General features: G+C 37.2%; 1 non-coding gene across 1 annotated transcript; it reads right to left on the bottom strand.

Annotated features, from left to right (window-relative positions):
- Positions 1–15,516: 15,516 nt before the first annotated feature.
- Positions 15,517–15,623, bottom strand: LOC145044689 (small nucleolar RNA R71). The gene has a single exon (XR_013681634.1). It is a non-coding gene; the product is annotated as a small nucleolar RNA R71 (small nucleolar RNA).
- Between the last annotated feature and the right edge of the window lie 10,264 nt (positions 15,624–25,887).

The raw sequence follows: 25,887 nt of genomic DNA, 5'->3' as shown, positions 1-25,887 counted from the left end.
TTCATAAAATATTATGGAACTATTACAATTAACTCCATGAGTAAAAAGCGAATACATCAGTGTCATATACAACAAGGACCTAACAAACAATGGGATGTGTGTTATCCGCTTTACATTCTGGTTCCTTGTTTGGTTGTGGATTTAGGGCAGATGCGCACAGTCGATTGTTTGTTTACTCTGAGTTTTATATAACTTGTATTCATTTAGTACTCATAGAAAGGATTGTAGAATCATTTTACGTATCTGTTATCTAAGTAGGAAATATAGGATTTTCTGGAGGAACAGACGAACTTTTCTAAAAACAGAACTTATAACTTACTTCATTTCAACTATATTTTTCAATAACTTTCTACAAACTTACTTACATCACTAAAATCTTATTAACTCACCAGCTTAATTGTTGATAAACTCTTTCAAATACCTTGTAATCTCAGGGAACAAGTAGACAGGTACTCGCGCTGGGAATTCAGAAGATGGAGTAGTATAGCTCCATGTCTTGTTTTGTTATTTGCTTATATACTCTATGGGTGTTCATCACTTTGCTTACTATGATACATGTCTTGTGATACTAGACATGACGTCCTCCACCCCTTAACGTTTCCGTTGTTCCGGTTTTGGGGTGTTACAGATTGGTATTAGAGCATTGTTTATAGTGAACTAAGTATATCAACCGATAAAAGATATACAACTATAAATAAAATGGGGCTTAAGTGCTTTGGATAATAATATATTTTAAGTATACAATTGAATTATAAAAATATACCTACTTGCTTATGCATGTACTTACTAGAACAAGTATCACAAGAAGAATAGAACATAAGTATTTAAAGGTTGAATACTAAGGTCAAACCTAGGCAGTTATGTAATCGTATCTGGGATCAATATAGCCTGATCAACTATATTCATTTGAGATGCGACCGACATGTGCTTGGGAGTGATGTAGTGTTGCAACAGTGTTAAAACTTACCTAACTCTATACAAAGGATCTCTGGATCAGAACATGAAAGTTAGAATACTATAGGAGTATTCTATGATACTATAACACGATAACAAGTTTGAAACATACTAAGTACATTACGTTAAAATACTGTAGGAGTATTTTAGGCACTATATAAATAACTTATGTGATAACTTAAAAGACCCTTGTGGATAGGTCTATAATCATGCAATGTATACTTCCAAGGTTTTATATAATTGAGATTTTATAGACTTAGAATTTGTGATCTAGGCTTCACTACCTGTTCCTTGTTTGGTTGTGGTTTTGGAGTAGGATCACTTATTCGAAGACCTATTTAATCTTAAATTATATACGACTTGTATGCATTGTATGATTATAGAAGGACTCTATAAGGATCACCCCCATAAAGTTACCCTTAACCTCATAGATTCTTTAGACACTTCCATTCTCGCACGACAAACCCAAATAGATGTAACCACATCCTCATAGTAGCCGGCAAAAGAGTCAAGGAGGAACAAGATTAAATTCAAAAGAAGTTCTCAAGGAGGGATCAACCGAAGTAACCAGAATGTCATATACGTCACACTAATAAATAATAATCTTGGTTAACTTAATGAGTTAGTGGAAACGCTACTCGCCTTATGTGTTAGGATTATTTTCTCTACATGTAGTTGGTAATAGTTATTCAGGTAACAGATAATCATTCGAGAATAGCTATTCCAAATTCATAATGCTTATTCGGTATAAACCTTTTTATGAATCGTTTCCAGAACCCCGTGGAAGTCAGGACCCGATACGTTCAGAACTAGGATAACCTTGTCTTTCAGCTTTCGATTTATCTCCACTACTAAGACTTATCCCATCTCATCTTTATATTCTTTTAGAAAAGATGCCTCCTCGCAAATCGATCAGACGTACTACTACGATAACTCCAACACCTTCTCCACAAATCGATGCAGCAACTTTAAATGTTGCAGTAGTTGCGGCTGTGGCAATAGCCATGGCTCAATATCATCCTACCAGTTCCAGTGGAGGTGAAACAGTTGTTCATGCTACTCAAAGTTAGGTCCTTGTGCGCTCAAGAGAGTGTTCTTACAAGGACTTCATCAACTGAAAACCCCTTTCCTTTGACAAAAATGGTGGAGTCATCGCTCTGATGCGATGGTTTGAGAAAACAGATTCGGTCTTCGCAATCTGTACGTGCCCAGAAAGGAGCAAAGTAAAGTTTGCTACCTGCACCTTCTCCGACAGAGCCCTAACATGGTGGAACAACCATGTTAAGTCACTGACTCTATCAATGGCTAACTCAATAGGTTGGGAAAACCTAAAAGAATTGATGCTGGAAGAATACTACCCGAGGGGTGAAGTACAAAAGTTGGAACAAGAGCTATGGGAGCTCAAGATGGTCGGCTCAGACATAGTAGCCTACACTGACACGTTTAGCGACCTAGCAACACTATACCCCGGGATGGTTACCCCGGAGAGCAAGAAGATAGAAAGATACATTTGGGGTCTAACTACTCCGAACCAAGGAGATGTGTTGTCTTGTAACCCAACCACATTTGATAACGCCAAATGCCTGGCCCAATGACTCATTGACCATGGATTCTGCCATGGTGTAGGAGTCCTCGTTCCCTAGCCATCAAAGGGAAAAGACTATAATCGGAAGTCGGGGAACAAGAAGAAGAAGAAGAAGAAGCGAACAACACAAGAACCCACGCAAGAGCAACAAGCGAGTACTATGTACGCTACCACAATGCTTGCTGCTCCAGCACCTGCCAGTAAGTATGCTGGGACGCTTCTGAATTGTGGAAAGTGCAACTATCACCACAACGAAGTATGCTGGGAAATGCAGTGTCTGAACTGCCACAAAAAGTGACATACAACCTGTTTCTGCAGGGCACCAGCTCAACCGATCTCCCAAGTCCCGGGAGTTGAATAAAACCAAGCCTGCTATGGTTGTGGTGAGACTGGTTACTACCAGAAGGACTGCCCGATAACAAAGAACTCAGGAGCAGACGGACGGATCCTGATGATCACCGCAAGAGAATCAACCCCGGAGTCGTCAACGAGTAGCGGTACGTCTTCGATCTAGTAATTTCTTTAAAAATTAATTTATATTTATATAAGATTAAAACTAAGGGGAATACACGTAAAAGTAATTTTAATCAATCACATATTGAAATAGATCACGGTATTCAAGAGAGCTAAAGATTCGTTTAGAGAAGCTATGATGGCTTAGCATATGCATCAGGGTTGTGCATAACTAAGGTGTTGCAGACTTAGAGTGAGTGATTCCACCTTAATTCCTGTTCGTTGTTTGGTTGTGGATTTGAGGCAGAGATACTCAGTCGACTGTCTTATTCATCTTAATTATTCATAACTTGTATATGATAGGCGTTCGTAGTGGTACCGAGGAAGATCATGATATTAAGTATCATCACCAATTGTCAAAGCACTTTCATTTTTATGTATGTGCACATAGCGGTATGATACATAGGACTGTTAACATCAAAAGGGACAACAGAAAGCGCTAGAACATTTACAAAGAGTACACTATCGAACACACTAGGAGTACATTGTCGAACACACTAGGGATACGTCACTATATAACAGATGTTTCTTTCAAATTGGCCAAAACTTTGTTGAGCAAAGAGTTCGTTACTATCATTCGTCATGAGTTGGCGTGGTCCTCACCATACTAAGTTCATATGTTTCTATCGCCTCGATCGTCAATTTCTCAAAACCTTCCTCATTCGTATCGATTGTTTGACCTAAAACTTCAGTTTATCTATTTTATTCTAAACCCCGAAGTACTCGTGCGAAGGGTACATTTTCCTCTGAAGCCTTATCGTCAGATGTCCGCAAACCGTCACAAAATACCACTCGTCCAGCAGACCAAGTTCGAGCACAGAGGCTATGGACGAATACAGCTCACCTATCACTATTTAGTGTATAAGCGAGGGTGTAATATGATTATAATTATGTAGGTCTAGTATGTGTGTTTCCGCCCTATCTCGTGTTCCTTGTTTGGTTGTGGACCTGGGGCAGAGTCGCATATCCGACCGTCTTACTAATCCTAATTATATACGACTTGTATACACGAAGTAATGATAGATAGACCAAGTACGAATCCTATCATGAACACTAGCGCAAAATTTGCCAGGTCTACGAGTGGGTATTATGCAAATAAGAGGAGCACAACACCAATAGTACTGTAAGAAAGCTAATTTCGGGACGAAATTTCATCTAAAGATGGGGATGATGTGACAACCCTAAAAAAAATTGCTTTAAAATACCAGTCAGTCAACTCAACTCAGTGTCACACACATTCCTGCTATTATTTAGCACGATTTAGAGTCTGTTTGAGCATTCTGAGCCAAGTACACTTAAGGGTTAAGTGTTGGAAATTATATGCTGAAGCCACAGTACAAGATTCAAGCCTTAAACTCCAACATGTGGAGTTTACGGTCGCAAACATGGAGTTTACGGCCGTAAACTCCCCTATATAACCTCATACCCTTCATTTTCTTTCATTATTTCATTTCCAACTCAAGAACACTCCCAAATCCTCTCAAGTATCATCCCGATTTTCATTGTAGATCATCAAAAGTTGTAAGTGTTCTTCTATTAGATTGATGTTAATCCTTCTTAACTAGCATCATCTCATGATTTCATCCATGAAAATCATTTTTTGTTAGATCTTCAAGTTTCACCAAGAACACACACTAGTGTTCTTGTCCAAAACCGACCATTTTAAGCTTCTAGATCATAAATACTCTTCCCTGTGCTTCTTATCTAGTTAGTATCCATGCTTAGAGACTTGAAAACATCAAGAACACGAGGACAAAAGAAGTTTACGGCCAAGCCATCTCCCAGGGCCGTAAATCCCTTTAAGGTTGCCATTTTGGCCATAAACCCTCCAAGATACAAAGCTAGTGACCCAGGACCCTTCATGGATGAGATTAGGACCTTAAACGACTCTCAAGTGCACAATGACCATGAGTTTACAGTCGTAAACTCCTTTGGGCCGTAAACTCATCAAAAGCCTTCAATGGGTTGGTCTTTTTCATACTTGTGTAGAGCAAAAGTCCCTAAAGTTTCCCTAGCCTTCAAACAAACACTTGTGCATGTTTGATTTACGGTCGTAAACTCCCTTTTCCCGTAAACCCATGGTAGTAAACTCTTGTTAGTGCCATTCCACACTCCTTAGTCCAATCACATGTGATTCCAACACTTGGTCAAAGTGTTTCCTAGTCCCGGAAGGTGTTTCCTTTCATATAGTTGCTTCTAAACCCTATATTCATGCCAATATATGTCATTTAGGACTTGTTAAGTCTTGAGACATCGTTCGTGGAGCTTCTCATCGTTACACGCATACCCGTTTGAATCACCCACATCAGGTGAGTTCATACCCCGTAATGAATCTTTTAACTATTTTAAATGCTTTTAAGGGGGGATACAAGTTAAACATAATGATAATAGTGTAATTATTTGTTATAAACGTCTTTCAAAATGTTGCTTATGTCTTCTATAAGTTGTCAAAACATTCTAAAAAGTATTTGACAGTTATGTTGCTTTATAGTTTAACAAAACTTCGTTTTTAAAGTACAAGCATAACTTGGTAGTGATATGTGCATATTTAGTTTGTATTAAGTATAGATTTTTATTCATTTATTAGCTAAATTATTGCATTTCATGGACAAAAGGTACTTAAAAGTGTTTAAATTATATTTTCAGTCCAAAAATGAAGCTCGGGAGCAAAAGGAAGCAGGAGAAGCGGTTAGGAATTCGGGAATTGGATAAAGAAGAAAAACACCAAAAAGAGCATCTACTCCGCGAGTAGAATCGACTACTCAGCGAGTCCAAGTGAGGATAATGACTCGGGAACCCAGATGCTTATCGCATACGGATATTGTGAGACGGACTCGACGAGTCGCCACCTGACTCGACGAGTCGATACGCAAATATATAGATAACTTCTCAGATCGATAAAAAAAACTTCGGGGGTAATTCTGGAGTAATTAGTTGCGATTCAGAGGCTAGAGAAACCCTAGAAGACGAAGATAGAAGCTACAATTCAATCCCGAAGGAGATTTGAGGCAAATTCCATCATTATACTTAATCTTTTGTTTTCCATTATGGTTAGACAATTAGAATTCGTTTTTGTGCTGTTATTTACTTCAATCATGAGCTAAAACTCTTAAACTTCTGTTTGGGGATACAAAATTGAGACTATGGTTTGATTATTGGTAGGATTAATTCAATGTTGGTGATTTATTTGTTATTTTAGCTTGCTAAAGAACCTTGTGTGTGAATGATAATTAATTTTCTGTTAATAGGAAGATAATTAAATAGCATGAACATCGTTTGATTATCAACCTCATATATCTTGTGACTACTTTGCTATATGTCTAGGATTAATGAACATGAAACTAGGATTAATAAGAAAATTAAGTAAATTTATGTGCAAGCTTGTGTGATGAACATCAACAAGAAGTTAATTAAAACCAAATTGATTAACTATTGTGAGTCTAAAGTAATCCGAATAATTAATCTAGTGAACTAAATTGAATTACACAACTGATCACTGTTTAAGTTACTTTATTTGCTACGGATTAGTGTAGTGAACACGAACCTAATCACTTGAATTGGTAACCAACAAAAGAATTAATCCATTGCACTATTACCTTGAAATCAACCATAGGATCAATTGAGTTGAACTAAACAGAAGTTCCTTCGCATTATTGAATCTGGTTAATTCTTTGTTTTTTCTAGTTTTTAGATTAAGTAATAGTTAGTAAGTTTCTAGTCTTGTAAAACTAGAGAAAACCCTCTACTTATTAATTAATTTATATAGAATTAGTTTTTATTTTTAATTTGCCGTTCCCTGTGTTCGATACCCTACTTGCTTAAACTATTCCACAATTGATAGGTACACTGCCTTTGTGTGTTTATTTTACAACTAAAAGTAGGATTAAAACTAAGTGAGTATACGCACATCAAGTTTTTGGCGCCGTTGTCGGGGAACGGTTCTCAAATTAGCATTAAAAATTTAATTCAATCGATCCTTTGTGTGAGATTTATCTTACACAAAGTTAATTTCTGTTTAATTTGTTAGGTAGTATTAAAAAAAAAAAAAAAAAAAAAAAAAAAAAAAAAAAAAAAAAAAAAAAAAAAAAACTGATTTTACCTTGGACTCGCCGAGTGCATTCGCCCAGACTTGGCGAGTACGACGCTAAATCAACATTAATTTTAATATATTTTTTTGTTCTTTTTACGCGTTTTCTGTTTTGTTTGCAGTTATTTCTGATGGGTTTTGGTCATAAGACATCCTATGTGCTCATACAAACCCTAATGCTTGGATCTAGGTTTCTCTATTGTACATGCTTTGAATCCAAGACTATAAACCCTAATTCTAGCATTCAAGTAATCATATTAATATGTAATTAGGTTTAATATCATACCTTGATTGTTATGTAGCAATAACAATCCCAAATCTCCTTGAATTGACTTTGGAATGCTTAGAGTCACAAGTGTCACCCCTCTAATGGTTCACAAACACCATAAGCAAGAGGATGAAGAGGAGAGAGGTTGGAGGCTGCCAAAAATGTGTGTAAACCCTTACAAGAAGCTTAGCCACGTTTTTGAGCCTTAAGGGGTCTTTATATAGTTGGGCTATTAGGGTTATCTAACAAGGAAACCCTAATTTGGATGCTTAAGCCCTAAGCAACCCATAGACTCCTTTTATCAAGCCCTTGGACGATTTCCTTATGGGCTTCCCCATAGAATTCGTCCAACCCTTGATACAAGGCAATCCATGGCCCAAATTGCAATTATCTTATAATTACAATCCCAGTCCCTTAAGTTTAATTAATCTCTTTTAGTCACAAAACTAATTACCAATTAATTATTGACTAATATTAATTAAGAAAATATGATTTCTCCTTTAATATATTATTCCCATAATATATTAATAAATCATATTTAATCCTTACTCTCCATAAATCATCCTATCAAGTTGCTTTGGTGAAGGCAACCCAAAAGGACCATGCACCATCGGGTCAAGTACATACCAAAATAGTTATGGACTTAGACACTAATCCAACAGTCTCCCACTTGGATAAGTCTAACAACTATTCTGCGTATGACTTCAGATCCTGATCCGCAATCGTAGCTTTCCAAAGCCGCTGTCAACTCTGATCATATCAGATACGCGTGTCCTTAGATAAGGGATCATATATTCCTCCATTCTAGATATCGTATGAGATATGATTTCAAATCATTCTCTTTTTACTATATCTCGATTTCCGATTTATGACGACAGACTAATTGAACAAATCAAATTAGCCCTAGCCCGGCCGAGCATTTACGTATGTCATCACTAAACCATCGAGGGGCCCAAAGATATCGCTTTTATCCTACTTTGGATAAAACGAACGGATAAACATTGATACAATGCTTGCTTGCACTCACTAACCAAATCGCACACAACAATATGTTTTATAACACCAAGTTACTAGTGCGTTTACATATTATCAATGTGCAACCGATTTGCAAGATACAACTCACACATCTCGGTTTCAAGAATATAAGATGTTATCGTCTCACTAATCACTCGTAATACAATTCATGAAGTGATCCAAGTGAGCGTGGGTTTAATCCAATGCTCAAATCATATTCGTAAGCACTCATGAACGTTGCAGAAAACATTTGCTTATGTCTAATACTCTTTTAGACAATCCACACACCAATTCACGACAGTCTTCATTCATATCTACTTCCAACATATGAACGACTGTGGCCCGTTTGAATAATTCGATTATTCTTAATAAACTCAATTATTCTGGAAGTCAAAACATGCAAAGTGAAACACAAGAATAATACTAATCCCATATGGCCTCAAACATTTGAGTATAAACAAAACACATTTTATTTATCACCATATCGATTACTCATTATTTGTCGTTTCGGGTAATCAACTTTTTACTTGAATCATTACACTTGTCCCATGCTCCTAGCATGCACACAATGTTTACTTATGGTTCTTACTTTTGTGAAATAGACAAATTGAACACATTTCCAATCATTCTCATTTCACAACTCTAAATCCATTTTCTTAAGTGTAAGAATATCAAATTCTTGTTACTTATAGAATATACTAGATTCTAACACTTTATGCAACGATCCTTTTGTAATGTCACTGCACCAAAGTCTCAAAGACTATTGCCAATGATATTACAAAGTCGTCTATCGGAGATTGTTACAAGACAATTCCTTAGATGTGATGTCTCTCACTCAAAGTACATTCCTTTGAACATCCTTTTGCATAAAAGTTTCTAATCTAGACATAGATTTTCAATCTTCACTTCCCAATATGGACACATTTCCATACTTTCCATATGACAACTCATTTCTTAATAGAATCTTTTCTATTCATCATAATGTCAATATGGTCCATTAATACCATGCTTCCAACTACTCGCAAGAAACCAATCCTCATCGAACTTTGGATTGTTCTTTGACAGTTGTTTAATTATTTTAGTCAAAACCGATTCTAGTCCCTTTTCCCTCTAAATGCGCTAGACATTTGGAAAATTTTAGAATGGTCAAATATTAAAGCATTTGCAATCGATCCTATACCCGAAGCGTATGGGACATGATGCACAATGTTTTATTTGCTATGTTCTCAAAATTCGAATTGTGAAGAGGAATGTCGTAATCATAATCGAAATTTTAAGAACACACTATGTACCTTTGACTAAATTTATTAACATTTCACAACCTAATCCTTTAGATTTGAAATGAAGCATAATATTCTCTCCTTTAATTATAGCAAAACAACCTTTCAACTCTTACAACTTTGCAAAGTATGACTCTTGTTTTCTATAATTAATATTGCCAACTATGCAATACTTGCCTTAATAATCATACAATCATAACATTTATGCTCCCACTATCATGATGATTATTATAAAACATAACACTTATGCTCCCACTAGCTTCGACATATATTCATAAACATCTTAACTTTTAGAAAAACAATCCTTATTGAATTTCTTAAATTCATGTTTCTAATACTTAGTGCTTTGATAATCTTTTATCAAGACTTCTTGAACTTATACACTTTTGCCTTAGATAGTTCATATGTGTGTCTTAACAATTAAGACTAATTTCCAAACCTCACAATTCAAATTATGGAAAGGGATGCCGTAACCATGATCGAATTCGAGAATGCAATTTTACAACCACTATCTTTTAAAATCTTTCTTAGTGAAAGCATTTTCTCACAATCATTTTCATGAAGGAGGAAATCTTATGACACTTAGATTTAAACGGTGTATGTGTTCCTATCCATGTGAATTTGTTAAAACCAAAGTTTACGACAAATTCAAACTCATATGGATCGAACTTTCTTAATCTTGATTTCTTGCCTTATGGTAGCACAGCTGCCCACCACGTCTTCCAAGTAGTTAAGCAGCTCACCCTTTCCTATCAATGTACTTTCCATTGATCAAGGTCCTTGCCTTTTATGTATTCAAATGAGAACTCATAGGACTCATATGCATAATTAACTTGATTGGATTGGCACATAAACAAAATAATGTCTTCACGATAGGTTGTAAACCTCAACTCGTGTGCTAGTGATGATCGATAAGGTTTATTTGATTTGTTCTTGAAACCTTTCAAGACCATTAAGACTCCCACTGACTCCTTGACATATAAGATTCTCTTGTCAAAACATTTCTTGACAAACAAATATTCAAGAGTTAGTGTAGCTTTTATCAAAACAAAACACTTCATAATTTTGGTCTTAGTTGGTCTTTGTCTTATCCAAGACATCACAACTTTCCACAATTGATGAATGTTATAAACCTTCTTAACACTATTCACTCAATGTCACAATCTTAACTTTAAGACTTGTTATTGGAACGAAGTATGATTGTCTTCTTGATTTGACCATTTCTACAATCTTTGATTCCTCTTCTTGGACTTATCATAAAGCATAAAAGCTACTCTCCCTTCTTCTTAGAATGGAGAAACTCTTATCTTTCTGCCTACTTGATTCTTCTTATACGTTTTGCTATTGATCTAAACCCTTTAATCAATTCAAAATTACACTTAATCTTGTAAGTGTAATCATATTTACTAAGCCTTTAGTAGATCATGACGAATATCTTTGTTACTCTTATGGTGGACTTGATCAACACACAACTTTGTGTACTCGATCTCCTAGTCCTTCACTTGACACTTTGTCAATGAATTAGTCCAATTTCCAAATACGAAATTTGTCGTTCATCATGCAACCAAGTTGCATGATTCCAAGTTTTTGTCCAATTGAAACTTGGGCGATGAGAAACTCTCCCTATTTGGTAAATTCTCGACATTTCCATAAATAACATAACTAAGAATCATATCCATTCGTTGTATAAATGTGTAAACATCAATTTTCACATAACGATTTCATTGCAAGGAAGTAAACAAATAAATAAGTCAAACAAAATTTATTTTATTTATAAAAGCAGCGGAAAAACATTTGTCCTTACAATGCAAAATCTATTGAAAACTATGTAAAAAGAAAATTTCTAACAACTCTATCATAACTATCTAAGCTCAAAATCCAATCTTCAAGTCCATGAGATCAAGATCCATCTCTTGTGATTAGATTCATCTTGCTCTCTTATCAAGCTTCCTTTCTTTTCACCGATCCTTCAAAACATTCACATGCAATCTTATCACATCATGTATTAAGAATCAATGAATAGGAACTTAATGGAGTTAGATAGTGGATTCTTACCTAAAGCGTAGTCATACTTTTGACTCTCCCATCTCTTAGATCTCTTAGGTAAATAGGGCAACTTCGTTTCCAATGCCCCTTCTCTTGGCAATAAAAGCAAACTGACTCCTTTGGAACAACACATGGAACTACCTCAGACATCGCCTTTCTCTTATGATCAAACTTTTCGATCATTGCATGTCTTTCATTGCCATTGTCTATATCCATAGAGGTCTTGAAGGCAGATTCACCAATCAACTTTGCTTTTCTATTGTGCCAAACCATTGCTGATTCAGCAGCAATAAGCATATAGGTGAGATCCATAAGGGTCACGTCGCGGTTCATCATATACTACTCTCTTACGAACTCACTATATGAGTTAGGAAGTGACTGAAGAAGCCAATCAACAGCCATCGCTTCACCGACAACGGATCCCATCATTCTTAATCTATCAATGTGTGACTTCATCGCTAAGACGTGTGCACACACCGACTTGCCCTCTTTATGTTTACTTGCCAAAAGGGCTTGAGTGATATTGAACCTTTCAATTTTACAATCTTGTGGGTTAGGGAGAATAATTGGAGGAGGAGGAAGTGAAGCATGATTTCTTGTTCCTCGATCGAATCGTGGAATATCATCTTCACGTGGAATGCTTGTTCCACGGGATTTGAGAAGACCATAGTTGTCGAACTTTGACATCGGGAGAAAAACGAATTCAAGTTAGTTGATTGATTGAGTCCTTGGGAAATCACCCAAATGAAATTCCAAGGCTAGGACCCAACACAATATCCTACAACTCGGGAGAGGGATGCCGTAACCCAAACTGCAGAACATTTGAAGGTAAGTGAATGACGATTCACTAGTTTCCACCATGAAAAACGAAAAAGAAATTTAAGTTTTAGATCTATGAAAACTCCTAGATCCTTTGAGATTCATTGAACATCTCAATGGCATGTTTAAATCTCGATATGCCCCTCTTGTTTGTGACTGGGATGCCGAGGATCACAAAGCGGGTGTGAATAACCATGCAAACTACATGGTGCCCTCACATGTTACAATCACCTATTCGATGTGCCGGTAAACCACACACGCTCCACCGAACTATGACAAACATTGAGTCACCCTTTGCTACCTTTGCTTAGAACCATTTAGTGTGCCGGTAAACCACACACGCTCCACTAACGTCTTCGCAAGGGCACAAAGTGTAATTTCATGGAATTGCATCAATTCACTTTTGCCTAAGTAACTAAGATTGGGAATTTGAAAAACATTTAGTTACTTTGTATTTCATTATACTTATAATGGAAGGTTTCGTCCTATCCTACCCATTCGGCTAACGACCCTCCACTAGTCAAGAGTGCGGTGGGTAAGAGTGGATACCCATTCAATCGCCATTTTATAGGCAATTTCCTTAAACACCCCTTATAGACCAGCTTCGTGAATGAGGCCTACTAACGGTAAGACTGACTTTTACTCATACATATATATAATGTTAGACTTTTAATCTTATATATAGTATAGGGTGTATTTTATACTTTTAAAATACTATATGGTTAACTTTAACAATTACACTTTTAATTCAATTAAATGGTTAACCTAAACCTTTATGGATTTATTAAATCTCTTTTAATTATACTCCTTAATTAATTAATAAAACCATAAGGGTGTGATTTGAACTTTTCAAAACATTACTAGGGTTTTAGAATTTAACATTCTTAATTAAACTTTTAATCAACTTTTAAATTCCAAAACTTGATGGCAAGTTTTGAAACATTTCAAAACATTAGGGTTTTAACTATTTAAATTTCAAAACTTCAAAACTTTTGGGTTCAAATTTAAACTATAAAACCTAAAGGGGAAAATATGAAACTTTTCATAACAACAAGGATCAAACAACAAATAATCTAAACTAACATTTAGTTACATAATTATCCATATTTGATTTGTTTAATGATTTCTTGCAAAACAATTTATCAATTTACTCAAAATAATTAATCAATTATCTTATAAGGAAACAATTATCTTATTAATTGATAATTATCTTTAATTAGATCAAGAATATAGTCATATATATCATAAAATCTGATTTATATTGATCTAACATGATAAGGTAACTATCCAAATGTAAAAACAGCAAGAAATCCCGAGATAAGCATTATCTGACGCTCGAACTCGCCGAGTACTACACTGTACTCGCCGAGTTGAGGGGTACTCGCCGAGTTCCTCAGCCATAAAGCCCAAAAAACGATTTTCCAGTTATACAATGCATCAATACAATTAAAACCATCCTAGGCTCTGATACCACTGATGGGTTTTGGTCATAAGACATCCTATGTGCTCATACAAACCCTAATGCTTGGATCTAGGTTTCTCTATTGTACATGCTTTGAATCCAAGACTATAAACCCTAATTCTAGCATTCAAGTAATCATATTAATATGTAATTAGGTTTAATATCATACCTTGATTGTTATGTAGCAATAACAATCCCAAATCTCCTTGAATTGACTTTGGAATGCTTAGAGTCACAAGTGTCACTCCTCTAATGGTTCACAAACACCATAAGCAAGAGGATGAAGAGGAGAGAGGTTGGAGGCTGCCAAAAATGTGTGTAAACCCTTACAAGAAGCTTAGCCACGTTTTTGAGCCTTAAGGGGTCTTTATATAGTTGGGCTATTAGGGTTATCTAACAAGGAAACCCTAATTTGGATGCTTAAGCCCTAAGCAACCCATAGACTCCTTTTATCAAGCCCTTGGACGATTTCCTTATGGGCTTCCCCATAGAATTCGTCCAACCCTTGATACAAGGCAATCCATGGCCCAAATTGCAATTATCTTATAATTACAATTCCATTCCCTTAAGTTTAATTAATCTCTTTTAGTCACAAAACTAATTACCAATTAATTATTGACTAATATTAATTAAACAATATGATTTCTCCTTTAATATATTATTCCCATAATATATTAATAAATCATATTTAATCCTTACTCTCCATAAATCATCCTATCAAGTTGCTTTGGTGAAGGCAACCCAAAAGGACCATGCACCATCGGGTCAAGTACATACCAAAATAGTTATGGACTTAGACACTAATCCAACAGTTTCATGACCCGAGGATCTGATACACCTCTGAATCCCCCTCTTGAAGATCCAGAAACCGCACTAAGAAGGAGCAAAGGCAAAACCGTTGGAGAATCCGCTTCTTCAAAGAACTCACCACTCAAAAACCTCAAGTCCATTTTCAGCAAGAAAAGGACAAACAAATCAGGATCATCCAGTGCCTCATTGACAATCGAAGACCCAATTCAAAAAGACACCGAGTACGAGACCGAGGAAGAAGACGAACCCACATACGAGCACACATCCGAGTTTGAAGACGATTTAGCTACCACTATGGCTAATATCGATGAAATCCCCATGGGGGAATGGAAGAAGAGGATGCGTGATGACACCGGCCCGGGACTTGTGCAACCCGCAATTCCCGCAACCACTACTTTCGAGCTAAAGGGCCATATTCTCGCTCAAATCAAGGAGATTCCTTTTTACGGGAAAGATCACGAAGACGCCTATAAGCACTTAGATGAAGTAAATGATGTGGCTGATTACTTCAATGTACCAAATGTGCCTCGCAAGATCCAGCTTCTTCGCATGCTTCCTATCACATTTAAAGGAGCTGCAAAAGATTGGTTAAAGTCACTTCCTCCCGGATCGGTCACCACATGGGCCAAGATGAAAGAAGAGTTCATAGACCATTTCTGCCCACCTTCCAAGATAGCCAAGCTAAAGAAAGCCATTTCCAACTTCGAGCAACAACCCGGAGAATCTCTTTATGAAGCTTGGGAAAGGTACAAGAGCCTACTTCGAAATTGCCCACACCATGACCTTAATAGCCAACAAGAGGTCTCCATTTTTTATAATGGAGTTAATGTCACCACAAGGCAACTGCTCGATTCACAAGGCCCGCTCACCAGAAAACCGCCTCCGGAAATCAAGGAGTTAATTGAAGAATTCTCTAAGCATTCTAGAGAATACCACAATCCGAGGAATGAAGTAAGTCGGGGAGCAGTGAACTCGGTGAATGATAGCATGGCGGCAGTAATAGCTAAGCTCGATAGCCTAGATCGAAGAATGACAAAAATGGATCAAAAAATCCATGCTATTAGGGTAGGATGCGAAAATTGTGGCGAGACCCACCTCACCAAGGATTGTGATCGAGACGAAAATGGAAATAAAAAGGCTCAAGTGTTTTACTCTAGTGGCGATAGATTCGACGAAGATTGGAGGAAACCGAAGAAGGAATGGCTCCCATACGAAGAATATAAAAAGGCTAAGGAAGAGAAATACAAGCAGAAGGAGAGGGGATTCTATCAAAAGGAAGAGCCGGTGATGGAAAAGAAGGCCAATTTAGAAGATATGCTCACAAGATTCATAACCGCGTTCGAGAAAAGACACAATGATCACGATGTAGCAATGCAAGAGACCAGAAATATGTTGAGGAGTCAGCAAGCATCCATTCTCAACATTGAGAAACAACTGGGACAGCTTGCACATCAAGTGAATGAAAGAAGATCGGGCCAACTTCCAAGTAACACCGAACCCAATCCAAGAATGGAGAATGTAAGTGTAATAACCTCCAGCAGTGAAGGAACATTTACAGAAGCACTGAGAATCTCCAAGAAGAAGGCAGAAAAGGTAGAAGAATCAGACCCAGCAAAACCCGACTCGACTTGCCGAGTCACTCCATTGGACTCGACGAGTCCATGCGCAAATGATAAACCTATCAGTTCTTTGAAGCCTTATAATCCTCCGCTGCCGTACCCAATCAAAGCCATGCCTGCAGAAAAAGTAGAAGCATACAGAACCTTCATGAAACATGTTAATGCTCTACAAGTTAATGTACCATTTGTGGAAACAATACTCCAAACACCTAAATACTTCAACTTGCTTAAGGGCCTTTTTGCTGCTAGGAAAGATTTGGCTGAAGTCGTGGAAGTATTGATGAGTGAGCTATCTGAAAAAAAGGGTGATCCAGGAAATATTGTGATTCCATGCCAATTTGGTAATGAAGTTTTCACCCGAGCATTATCTGATTCGGGGGCAAGCATCAATATGATGCCCTTTTCATTCTTTAAGAAGTTGAATTTACCAGAACCAAGGCCGGTGAATATGAAGATCCATTTGGCGGACAAGACGATAATTCATCCACAAGGTGTTTGTGAGGATCTCCTTATAAAAATTGACAAGTTTATTTTTCTAGTAGACTTCGTGGTAGTTGATATGGAAGAAGACCCTGAAATTCCAATTATTTTGGGGAGATCATTCTTGAACACCGTGTGTGATTTAATTGATATATGTGAGTCTACATTGACATTAAGGGTGGGTGATGAGTCTGTAATGTTTAAAGCTATTCCAGAAGCCAAGCAAGAAGAGGAAAAGAATGAAGAAATCTCAATGATCCAATTGGATGATGAGATATTAGACAAAGAGCTTGCACGTTTGCTAAAAGAAGATCCAAGCAAGTTTTTGATACACTCTGAAGAAGATGGAGATGTTAACAAGGACTTGGAGGAGTTAGAAAAGCTACTGGAAGGAGCCAACTCAGAAAACATCCAAGAATTGATGGAACCCGCTCAGACTCGCCGATTCACTTTAATGGACTCGACGAGTCCAGTCGACTTTGGCAAAGACTTAGCCGACTTAGATCTGTTTCTTACTAGTTCTGCACATACCTTGGATTTCGATATTATACATGATTCTTTAGAAGAAAAAACAGCAGAAGGAGGAATGGGAATGAAAGTTCAATACGCCAATGTAGCATGTCTTGATACGATTTCGTTTGAAGAAGGGTTGAGCACAGGCGAGGATGAAGAGACAAAGAAAAGGAGGGTGGAAGCTGATCAACCATTCACTACTAAACCTAAAGCACGAACCATCACGAAATATGAAGTAATTAAATTTAAAGAGAAGGAGGTGCAAAAGAAGGCGAAAAAGAATGGGGTAACAAAGAAAAAAAAAAGGAAAAGGGAAGCCCAAGCAGCTGAGGATGATGTTGTGAAAAACAAAAGAGAGGAATTAAAAAAGGCTTATAAAAAGAAGATTCACGCTTACAAGACAAAGTACAAACCACAAAAGATAAGGTGTAAATTCCCGATGCTAGAAGATGACGAGACGTAGACGGGAAGGAGTCCAGCTAACGACTCCTTAAAAAGAAGCGCTTGGCGGGAGGCAACCCGTTATTTAGAGTTTGCTTTCTTTTACCCTTTTCTTTTTAATTGCATTTTTTCTTTCGTTTTTCGGATTTTAATCTTCCAATTCATTAGATATGTTTGCTTGAGAGTGCGTATGGACTAAGTGTGGGGTGAAAAAAGTGTTCTTTTCTAAAGAAATTACAAAAAGTGTTAAAAAATTTGGATTTTTTTCAAGAGACTCGCCGAGTCTAACCATAACTCGACGAGTCAGTACAGATTTTTGAAAATATCATGCATCGCGACCAGACTCGCCGAGTCTGGCCCCGACTCGACGAGTCGGTATTATTCACAGAAAAAAAATAATAACATTTATTTCTGGTTTAACCCTAATGAATCAGTTTCTTTTCACACACACTCGCCGTGCGCCTCTCTCTCAACTCTCTCCCAAGCATTCATCTTTTTCCTTCAATTATTCTTCAAATCTTTCAAGTATCATCTCAAAAGGTAATGAATTTCTTCTTGTTTTCTATTAAGAACATGATTATAAGGCTGTATATGATGGACATTGCAAGAAAAAACCCGATTTTGGAAGAATAGTAAATTCTAGGGTTTTGATTTTTCATGGAATATGATGTTTTACTTGCTTATTTGTGCTAAATACCTTATATACATATGTTTAGAGTTTTTCTCCACGGTGTCTTTCACGGGGGAACGGGTTTTTATCACCCAGCAAGTTTTAGTTTTTGCCTTGGGGGTGAACTTCATCACTGTTCGGTGATCGATCTTGCTTGTCGATTGGGGATATATGACCAGCCCTTGGTTTCAACACCTATCTTTCGGGCCTTCTTGGAGCAAACTCATACGGTGTTTCTCGATGGGGTAACTAGCATGGGTTGGTGGAATACAATTGGAAACAAGGTTTATATTCCAAAGTCGGCACAAGAAGGGAGCATTAGATCACCTACCCACCGCCTTATACATCATCTCATTTCTTCCATCATTAATCAAAGAAAAGGATGATGACAAGGTTTCTAACCTTGATGTCTTCTATCTATGGAGCATTATTACACTCGGTATCTTCTGCAACATTCCATGGTGTTTGGCTTCGTATCTCGCAGAAGGTGCGGTCAAGGATCGCAAAACTTCCCGTATTAATGGTGGTATGTTTGTCACCCGGTTAGCCACCTCATTTGGGTTGATGAACCGTGGTGCATAGAATTTTATGACGATGATTTCTACACCTCCATTCAATCCAATTCTTTTCCGGTGAGCAAGAATCATTGAAGACTATGGTGGTGGTCATTATGCTATCCCGCATGATGACCCTGTTGTTGGTCCCGAAGCACCGGGAAGGAGGGTTAGATCAAGACGGCAACGGGATGTGGAGGACAAGCTGCCGGTGATTTCGGTTGAAAATGAAGAAGTACCAATGGATTGGTACAATGTGGAGATGAGGCGGCTACAGGATCAAATGGCGCGTGGGATCAACTTCAGCAATCAACCGTCATGGGATGAGCTGATTAGTGCGAGAAGAAGTGGTGCAGGAGGAAGTGGAGCAGCCGCGTATGATGAGGAGGAGGAAGATTGATTTATTTGTGTTTTAATCAAACAATTTTTATTTTCTGTTTTTATTTTTATTTGGTGTGTATGAATTGTTAAGACTTTATTTTGTTTAATGATTGTTTGCATTAGTCATTTTTTAGGATTAGATTAGGAATGCTTGCTTAGGAAGGGTTTAAAGTCATAACGAGCGGGTGTTATAATGAGTGAAAGAGAGTCAAGGAAGCGAAACGTTAAAGTCAAAGTGTCGAGTCCGGTCCCTACGGATATGAGCAATTGATTCTAGAAGTGAGGAGGAGTTAGAAGAGTTCTTAGAGGCTGACACAGTTGCAAAATACCATGTTTTTTTCGTCCAGTGGCCTACTCGTCGAGTGCACTTAACTGACTCGACGAGTCGCCTTGTATTTCCACACATTCTGAGATGGCCGCGCTGGTACTCGACGAGTCCTATATATGACTCGACGAGTCAATCATTTTTATACCAAATAACTGCTGATTTGATGCTGCTAAGTGTACCAATTGATCACTTATTATTCCATATCAATTCTTGAAGACTTTGCACTGTTTTACCTGCATATTTGAAGCTGCCACATGAGATTTTGATGCCCAAGTCATGGATGCGTTGTTTTCATGGCTAAAGTCAATTGAAGTAGGAGTTTGAAAGAAGAGTGTCAACCTATTGACTGCTACCCCAGGGGAGTTTGTTCCAATTCTCTCTATATTTGCATTTTTATTTTGCATAATATGCAATGAGGGCATTGCATAAAATAAGTGTGGGGTAGGGGGTTAGTCACATATTAGAAAATTTAGAATGTTAATTTAGGCTAATTTTAAAAAAAAAAAATTATTGCATACCAAAAATATGACTTAGGGATTTAATTTAGGAAATTTTGGTAAACAAAATTAGGATTCCATGTTAGAATTGTATTTGATGATTACATGAAAACCCAAATGTTTAGTTGATCTTATACACGTTCTAGTGCATTTGTGGCTTCCTTATTCCAGTGAAATCATGAGACAAAAACACGACCTTGCTCAGCCTGAGGGATGCAATACGTTTAGCAGCCTAAACCTGAAATGTATCCAGGAAAATTTTTATCGTTAGCCAATAAAGGTTGAGATTGAGCGCCCCTGCTTAAGCATGTAGGAATTTGAGTGAAAAAAGTGAGGAATACATGTAAAAAAAAGAGAGAATTACTAGAAAAGTTGTAAGAATTTTGGAGCAAACAAAGTGAAGATCTAAAGATCAAAATTCCAAGAAATCCAAAAAGTTGAAGATACCAAAACTCAATCAATACAAGGTGGTGAATTCAAAGAGATCAAAGAACAAATTATCAAGGAAGTGAAGAATTCAAAGAGCTCCATAGTGGTATCGAAAAGTTGTAATTCTAGATTATGTATGCTTGGGTTGCTCAATTAAAAATAGCTTGAGGGTAAGAGGTTTTTTGAGGATGGATTCGGAGGGTTGCATAAAATAAGCATAGTTCGGGGTGAGTGGGCGAATGTTTATGAGGATTGTGAGTATTTGGAGTATGGGGGTTCTTAGGAAAAAATTTAGACACAAATGCATGCGTTGCGGTCTTGGCATAATGGTTGGGTTAGATTGGAGTTGTCATACATAATTCTAATGTCTTAAAATTCAGTTTTGCTTGGGGGCAAGATAAAGTCAAGTGTGGGGTATTTTGATATGTGCATATTTAGTTTGTATTAAGTATATATTTTTATTAATTTATTAGCTAAATTATTGCATTTCATGGATAAAAGGTACTTAAAAGTGTTTAAATTATATTTTCAGTCCAAAAATGAAGCTCGGAAGCAAAAGGAAGCAGGAGAAGCGGTTAGGAGCTCGGGAATTGGATAAAGAAGAAAAACACCAAAAAGAGCATCTACTCGGCGAGTCCAAGTGAGGCTAATGACTTGGGAAGCCAGATGCTTATCGCATACGGATATAGTGAGACGGACTCGACGAGTCGCCACCTGACTCGACGAGTCGATACGCAAATATATAGATAACTTCTCAGATCGAGAAAAAAAAACTTCGGGGATAATTTTGGAGTAATTAGCTGCGATTCAGAGGCTAAAGAAACCTTAGAAGACAAAGATAGAAGCTACAATTCAATCCCGGAGGAGATTTGAGGCAAATTCCATCATTATACTTAATCTTTTGATTTCCATTATGGTTAGACAATTATAATTCGTTTTTGTGCTGTTATTTACTTCAATCATGAGCTAAAACTCTTAAACTTCTGTTTGGGGATACAAAATTGAGACTATGGTTTGATTATTGGTATGATTAATTCAATGTTGGTGATTTATTTGTTATTTTAGCTTGCTAAAGAACCTTGTGTGTGAATGATAATTAATTTTCTGTTAATAGGAAGATAATTAAATAGCATGAACATCGTTTGATTATCAACCTCATATATCTTGTGACTACTTTGCTATATGTCTAGGATTAATGAACATGAAACTAGGATTAATAAGAAAATTAAGTAAATTTATGTGCAAGCTTGTGTGATGAACATCAACAAGAAGTTAATTAAAACCAAATTGATTAACTATTGTGAGTCTAAAGTAATCCGAATAATTAATCTAGTGAACTAAATTGAATTACACAACTGATCACTGTTTAAGTTACTTTATTTGCTAAGGATTAGTGTAGTGAACACGAACCTAATCACTTGAATTGGTAACCAACAAAAGAATTAATCCATTGCACTATTACCTTGAAATCAACCATAGGATCAATTGAGTTGAACTAAACAGAAGTTCCTTCGCATTATTGAATCTGGTTAATTCTTTGTTTTTTCTAGTTTTTAGATTAAGTAATAGTTAGTAAGTTTCTAGTCTTGTAAAACTAGAGAAAACCCTCTACTTATTAATTAATTTAGATAGAATTAGTTTTTATTTTTAATTTGCCGTTCCCTGTGTTCGATACCCTACTTGCTTAAACTATTCCACAATTGATAGGTACACTGCCTTTGTGTGTTTATTTTACAACTAAAAGTAGGATTAAAACTAAGTGAGTATACGCACATCAGTAGTAAAATGAGTCTTTTCAATAATAGTTCAAGTAGAATACTAGTAAAATATAATGGGTATAGTTTAGGGGTTTCAGTTCATACTAAATACAATACATGATAACAGAAAGAACATACAAAGATACTATAACAAGAGAAGATACTAAGATACTAAAACAGAACGAACACACTAATTTGCTATAGCATGACACTCTTACAGGATCTAACTATACCAATGAATCACTAACACATTGTTTTAAACAAAAGGCGATAACTATATTGGGTATACATGATCATATAATGTAGATGTTCACGGATTGCAATTGATTGTAGAGGTCGCGTTTGGTTCCCAGAATCTTTTGACAGTGAGAGCGTTTAGTATGGGATCTAGCCATCACATTATATCTTAATAATCAATTTAAGACAGTTAGTACAATAGTAGTTACTATATACAAAACTACAGTACTTACATTTTACAAATGACAAACAGAACAGTCGGGTCTAGTACATACAGTAGAAAGGAACCATAATGCTAACCTTATGATTCCTTAATGTATACATCAAGGGATATATATAAATAGGCTCCGCCAGGTAATATGATGTGTGCTTTCCGCTTCATTTACTGGTCCTTTTTTGGTTGTGGGATTGGAGCAGATTCATCCAGCCTATTATCTATTCGGTTTTAGTTATATATATGTTCTGTACACATTAAGTCATAATAAGGGGTACCAGGTATTGGTCAAGTCATACGACACTAATTCAATGCATAGTTGCTAGTACAAAATCTACTTTTCAAAAGGTGATTGACTCTATAATACCTTAGTTTATACATCATGGTTATATATCATTATTTCCCAACAGGTAGTTGGATGTGTGCTTTCCGCCTTATTTCATGTTCCTTGGTTGGTTGTGGGCTTAGGGCAGATTCACCCAATTAACTATCTATTCAATATTAGATTATATATAGCCAGTATAAACTAAGTGATTATAGAAGTAATCACTGTGGTCACTATTTTATTATAAGAAATAAGGGTTTTCTTAAAGAATCTTTTCATAAAATATAAAGGAACTATTACAATTAACTCCATGAGTAACAACCGAATACACCAGGCTTATATACACCAAGGACCTAACAAACAATGGGATGTGTGATATCCGTTTTACTTCCTTGTTTGGTTGTGCATTTTGGGTAGATGCGCATAGTCGATTGTTTGTTTACTCTGAGTTTTATATAACTTGTATTCATTTATTACTCATAGAAAGGATTGTTGAATCATTTTACGCATCTGTCATCTAAGTAGGAAATATAGGATTTTCTATAGGAACAGGTGAACTTTTCTAAAAACAGAACTTATAACTTACTTCATTTCAACTACATTTTTCAACTAAAATCTTATGAACTCACCAGCTTAATTGCTGATAAACTCTTTCAAATAACTTAGTAGACAGGTACTTGCGCTGGGAATTCAGAAGATGGAGCAGTATAGCTCCAAGTCTTGTTTTGTTATTTGCTTATGTACTCTATGTTTTGTGAACACACACATTGTAAACACTTTCTTTCTAAAGAAGTGGTTGTTCATTACTTTGCTTACTATGATACATGTCTTGTGATACTAAACATGACGTCTTCCACCCCCGAACGTTTCCTCCGTTCTGGTTTTGGGGTGTGACAATTATGGAGACCTACATCTCTTTCCTAGCCTGGCCACCGGGTTCCCGAAGACTCAATCTAACAAGGTTACTCAAGCCCAAGAACTCTCATACATCATGCTCTGACTAACGAATAACACGACTCCCCGTAGCACCACGACACCCTCTCACTGGCTAGTGAGTACTATGGCTCCCCCAGTATCACAACACCCTCTCGCTGACTAGTGAGTACTACAGCTCCTCATAGTATCACAACACCATGTCGCTGACTAGTGAGTACTACGGCTCTCCACATTATCACAACACCCTCTCGCTGACTAGTGGGTACTATGGCTCCCCGTAGTATCACAACACCCTCTTGCTGACTAGTGAGTACTACGGCTCCCTGCAGTATCACAACACCCTCTCGCTGACTAGTGAGTACTACGGCTCCCCGCAGTATCACAACACCCTCTCACTGACTAGTGAGTACTACGACTCCCCGCAGTATCACAACACCCTCTTGCTCACTAGTGAGTACTATGGCTCCCCGCAATATCACAACACTCTCTCGCTGACTAGTGAGTACTACGGCTCCCTGCAGTATCACAACACCCTCTCTTATCACCTCTTAATCTCATCCTCATGTTATTACTTCACTGGGTTTACTTACTCATGTTTTGTGGCCCAACATAGATAGGTACACATACCCACCCAAGCTAAGAATCACTACTCCTGACGACCACCGTCAGGACAAAACACTTTTTCTCGTTGCAATTCACATTCTCATATAATCCTGCTTGATGTTAATTAGCTGCAAGGGCTCCCACTAAAACCATAGACACATGATAAGCCACTCGCCATCTCATAACTCAAGTATCAAAATAATCCAAAATTTAGAACATCATACTCGGATACCTCGGTACACCATCACAGAACCTCACGATGTCCTGCCTCAACCACTTATCCCCTACTTACGGAATCATACACAGATACATCAATGCAGTACTTTAGAATCTCATAACTAATCTTCATTTCACAAAACACGTAAGTTTGGAATATTCCAACTCTTAATTGAAACACGAAAGAATTGTCAACGACTCAGAACACGTTGACAAACATCCGAAACTCCCTCCTCTATTTCTCAAAATCCCATGCGAGAATGCCCATACCGAACCGGAAACTGGTTGCCCAATCAACTTCTACCCTTCCCAAAGTGCATCTAACAACCCATACATTGAACCAGAAATTCTAAACCATCGAAACTATCCTTATGAGCTACCACACGGTCTTCGACCAACGGCCACCTGCCGTGGAGACACTCATGCTTTCCTTAACACATACAACATGCATTATCTCGCTCTGCCCTCGCCTCGACCACCAATAACCCTAGCCTCATATGTCCGCACCGTAGATCTCCATAACCATTTCTCTAACCGCACATGAACGGATCGCTGATCCCCTCAATAGAATACCTAATTCTCCCCCACTCAGGGTTCGAACCTTCACCGATTAGCATGCCAACAATCTATTCCATAGACTCTTTCACCAGGTATGTCACACTTGACTCTTGAAATGTACTACGTAATCACTCAAGGCCCTTCCCAATGGAACCAAGCAATCTCCAAATATCCTGTCTCTGACCAAAAATCACGAAATCCTCCCAACATGACTGTCTCTAGTCATCTTGAATCTTCAGACCGACACACTACCGGGTACCTAACTGTTCTGAGTTAGTCCTGATTCTCAGT

The sequence above is a fragment of the Lactuca saligna genome, chromosome 4 (genome assembly GCF_052625555.1).
Source record: "Lactuca saligna cultivar CGN05327 chromosome 4, ASM5262555v1, whole genome shotgun sequence".
Classification (NCBI taxonomy): domain Eukaryota; kingdom Viridiplantae; phylum Streptophyta; class Magnoliopsida; order Asterales; family Asteraceae; genus Lactuca; species Lactuca saligna.
Note: the sequence above shows the minus strand (reverse complement) of the source record. Positions and strands in the feature narration are given on the sequence as shown.